Source organism: Mus caroli, chromosome 18, assembly GCF_900094665.2.
Source record: "Mus caroli chromosome 18, CAROLI_EIJ_v1.1, whole genome shotgun sequence".
Lineage (NCBI taxonomy): Eukaryota > Metazoa > Chordata > Mammalia > Rodentia > Muridae > Mus > Mus caroli.
Window position 1 is genome coordinate 85,901,147 of NC_034587.1, and position 5,035 is coordinate 85,906,181.

A 5,035-nucleotide genomic window follows, 5' to 3' on the forward strand; every position below is an offset into this window, starting at 1 on the left:
TATCAAAAGATGGCCTAGTCGGCCATCACTGGAAAGAGAGGCCCATTGGACATGCAAACTTTATATGCCCCAGTACAGGGGAATGCCAGGGCCAAAAAAATGGGAATGGGTGGGTATGGAAGTGAGGGGGAGGGTATTGGGGACTTTTGGGATAGCATTGGAAATGTAATTGAGGAAAATACGTAATAAAAAAATTAAAAATTAAAAAAAAAGAAATCAAATACTTAAAGATATCACTAATCCAAACATCAAGTACTAACTCATTGGTCCTTCTAAAGAATATATGTTCAAATAGCCAAGATCTTTAGGTAGTAAAGAAGAATAACAACCATCTCATTCAGTGTGATAAGAGAATGATTAGTAACTGGATCTTCAGCATTATAACACATCAGCTTCCATGACTGATTCTGTCACTGCCACATGCACAGTAGGCCACCATCCCCTTTAAAATCAGCTCCAGTCTTCAGTTTCTTAAGTCTTTGTGGACATGCTACTTGAACTGCACAAGGGATATGAACATTTTCACAAGCCTTGTTTTTAAAACTTTTCTACAGCAATCCAAATCAGAAACTAAGTTCAGCTACAACCTTGCTCTGAGTTTCTGATCTCAGAGGAAATGTCACACTCTCTGTTCTTCAGGGTTTGAAGTCACCGTAAACATGCTTCATTTTCTTCTGGCATCTGGCATCCTGTAGTCTGAGGTTTTAGAAGTCAAATCACATTAACATGAAGAACATCAAAAGCAAACTCAACCCCCTAGTGCATATCTCTGAAATAATTGAGATTTATCCAGTATTTCAAAATTAGTCTGTGGAGAACAGCTCACCAATTCCACTTTAGTTTAGCATATAGTAAGCTCAACAAGCAGAATTTTGACTCAATTAGATGGTTCTTAAACGTGTAATTATTGCCATTATCTTTGACAAACCTTCACTTTGCTATAGAAAGATTGGTATTCTTTATTGATATCAGTATTGCTTTTTTAAGGTAAAAGAATAGTTAGTAATCTCTTGAAAACTATTGGTACCATTCCAATTTGGACACAATGAAAGCACCTTTCTTTATTGTCTGCTGCAAACAGTTTTGGTGCTGGGTTCTTATAACTGAAAAAAATACAACTGACAAACTGGTCATTTTCTTGGAGACTTTAGTTTTATCTATGTTTTAAGTGTTATTTCTATGCCATTTTTTACTTAAGGACAACTTTTTTTGACTTGTCACAGACTACTTAGTAATTTAGAGACTTAGAAGTCATGGTTTCTTGAATGGCTGAGAGCCATAAATCACAGTGTGAGTTTGTAAATTTGCTGGTGGTTTTACTAACCATTATCACAGTTTATTTTTATTTAATCAAACACATGACAAAAATGATTTGACCTTATACTTTTAAAATATTAGGTTTGCAATTAAGAAAAGTATGTGCAACATGGTGATTGTAATACCATGATGCTTGTTCCACTTGAAGGCAAAAATAGTTTTTGGAATCACCAATGTAAAATGTCCATCATGAAATGGATGTCCTGGATGAATTTTTATGACATCAAAAGTTGGGGAGAATGACTGGAATCAACTAGCAGATGGAAACTAGCTGAAGCTTTGCAAACTCAAATCCTCTTTGCACAGCTGCAGAGCACTGAGTTGTGTGTTTGACCAATGAGATCCAGGAATGAAACACATTTCTGCTGACAATCACACATATTCAATCTATGTGTCCAATCATCTACTAGGACATAGACTATGTATATCACCCTCTTGAGTAATTTCAATTAGAAGTTCATAAATCCTGGGAAATATGCATAGGTTTAAAAGAAGCAGGAGTCCCAGCACAGAGAATGGAAAGTTGACAGTGAATCCTTTACCAGAAACTAATTGTAATTGATAATCAGTGTCAAAGAGAAAATCAGCTTTCTGTCACTAGGTATATCAACAACTCATCAGAGCAGGTCCCATGCTCCTGAGTAAACTTCCTGTGTGTGTGTGTGTGTGTGTGTGTGTGTGTGTGTGTGTGTGTAGGAGAAGGGGGTATTTTTAGTTTCATACTGCCTTGTTTTGGTATGAAATAGGTGACTTTTAAATTACAAATTCCATGACTGTGGCTAATAATGAGGCTACATATTCTGTTTGCATAATGTGAATGTCTAATACAAATATTTTATGTAATATCTGCCTCATAGGTTATCTTTGTATTAAATCATTAGTAGTAAGATAATTAAATTATTATAGTAATTATATTACTATATGTTATTATATTTATATAATAAAATTTATTTTTTCAGTTTATGCAACAACACAAATAAATAATAGGCTATCAAGCATGACATAAAATAATATCTATCAATCTATAGTAATATGAATAAATGTTTGAATAAAAATAAATGATGGGAGTAGTTATAAATCGACTCAGAATAATTTAAAACATACTTGTAGATGTTCTTCTTGCTAAGAAGGGGATATTTAACTCCCCATATATTAAATGTGATTCATAGCTAGTCTTTTCTGTAGAATGCAGGATGGCAAACAAAAAAAAATGTAACTTTAAAGTAGAGAAACCTGATAATGAACTCTTCGGATTTTATCAGCATTGTGTTTAGTCTAAAGTTTTGTGGGTGAGTTGGTATCCTTATTCACCTACTGGGAGTCCTGCCTGGATACAAGAAGTGGGCACTTCAGAATCCATATGCCCCACTGCTAGTCTTGGCTAGAGTCACCCTCAAAGACACCCTGGAGACTCCCCCACCCCAGATCTCTAATATACCCTAGAGATGCCCTACCACCTACCATTCACTATTCAAGCCCTCTCTCCCCAGTTTTTCCTACACCCGATCCTCCCCACAACCTCCATCCCCCAACCCCCACCATAATCTGACCCATTCTCCTTCTGAGCAAGATTCAAGCATCCTCCTTTCAGCACTTTTTGTTATTTAACTTCTTTAGGTCTGGGATTGTAGTGTGGGTATCCTGTATTTTATGGCTAAATCCACTTATAAGTGAGTACATACCATGCATTTCTTTTGGTGCTGGGTTACCTCACTCAGGTAAGTCATTGTTCCATTTATTTGTCTGCAAATTTCAGGACGCCCTTGTTTATAATAGCTGAGTTGTATTCTATTGCATAAATGAACCATATCTGAGCTGTTTCCAGTTTCTAAACCTTTGACACAAAATTTGTTCTGCCAACCAATGACTAGTCCAACCTGAGATCCATCCTGTAGACAACAAACAATCCCTGATACTATTAATGATACTCTGTTATTCTTGCAGACCAGAGCCTAGTGTAACTGCCCTGTGAGAGGTGCCACCCAGCAGTTGACCAAGACAGATGCAGAGACCCAGAGCCAAACATTAGATGGAGCTTGAGGAGTCTTGTGGAAGAGTTGGGGAAGAATTGAGGAACCCAGAAGGAAACAGGAACTAGACAAAAAGACCACCAGAGTCAACTGGACCCTTGAGGGTTCCCAGAGACTGAACCACAAACAAAAGACCATACATGGGCTGAACCCAGCCCCTTCCACCTGGAATATATATATCAGATTTGTAGGGTAGCCTTCATACAGGTCCCCCAACAACTGGCATGGAAATTGTCCCTGACTCTGTTGCTTTCCTGTGGATCTTATTTCCCTCACTGGGCTGCCTGTCTGGCCTCAGTAGAAGAGGATGTGCACAGTCCTGCAGTGATGTCCCAGGGTGGATTGGTATTGGGGAGGGGGGATGAGCTTCTTCTTCTCAGAGGAGAAGGGGAGGGGGAGATGGGGTAGGGCTGTTTGAGGGAGGGCATGGGAGGAGGGGCACTGCGATCTTGATGTAAAGTAAATAAATTAATTAATGGAAAAGTGTTTAGTCATATGATTAGTAAGTACCTTTCCTATGTTGTGGTAGAAATGATGCTTTATCTTTGGTCTGCCCCTGAAGCCAAATAAGCTTACATTAATCTTGAGCAAAATTCAAAGACACATCCCAATAAAAGGCATCCTATAAATTCCTAGAGTCATATTCCTTTTTGTGTGTGTGGATGCAGCGAACTTTACTAATGGTATTCAAGAGAGTAGGGCTCCCTAGTCCCCTCTTATTATGATGGGGATCTGGGATGGAAATTGTAATTGAGATGATCAGTGTTGGAGGCCAAGGTGGGCAGGACTCCTCAGCAACCAAGGACTTGTCTCTTGCTCTCAGCGTTCTTGCTGGGGTGGGTAGTACAGGGTTCTTACTCTTTGGAGGCCATGTAGCTGTAGCAGCATTCATTGTCATAACAGGAAATGGGCTTTACAAAGTTGTCATTGAGAGCAATGCCAGCCCCAGCATCAAGATGGAGGAGTGGTAGTTACTGTTAAAGTCTAAGGAGATAACCTGGTCCTCAGTGTAGCCCAGGATACCCTTTAGTAGACCCTCAGATACCTGCTTCAACACCTTAATGTCATCATACTTGGTAGGTTTCTCCAAGTGGCATGTCAGATCCACAATGGATGCATTGGGGGTAGGAACATGGGAGGCTTTGTCTACAGCCTTGGCAGCACCAGTGGATGCAGGGATGATGTTCTGGACAGCCCCATGGCCATCAAGCCAGAGCTTTCCAGAGGGGCCATCCACATTCTGAGTGGCAATGATGTTTTGGACTGTGGTCATGAACCCTTCCACGATGCCAAAGTTGTCATGGATGATGTTGGCCATGGGGGCTAAGCAATTGGTAGTACAGGATGCATTGCTGACAATCTTGAGTGAGTGGTCATATTTCTCGAGATTCACACTCATCACAAACATGGAGGCATAGGCAGAAGGGGTGGAGATGATGACCCTTTTGGCCCCTCTCTTCAAGTGAGCTCCTGCCTTCTCCATGATGGTGAAGAAACCAGTAGACTCCAAGACATACTTAACACCAGCATTGCCCCATTTGATGTTAGCAAGATCTCACTCCTGGAAGATGGTGATGGGCTTCCTGTTGATGAGAAGCTTCCCATTCTTAGCCTTGACTGTGCCATTGAACTTGCCTTGAGTAGAGTCATACTGGAATATGTAGACCATGTAGTTGAAGACAATGAAG

At 40.0% G+C, this 5,035-nt stretch overlaps 1 pseudogene; it reads right to left on the reverse strand.

The window, feature by feature from the left end:
* Positions 1-4,260: 4,260 nt before the first annotated feature.
* Positions 4,261-4,830, reverse strand: LOC110284584 (annotated as a pseudogene).
* Positions 4,831-5,035: the final 205 nt, after the last annotated feature.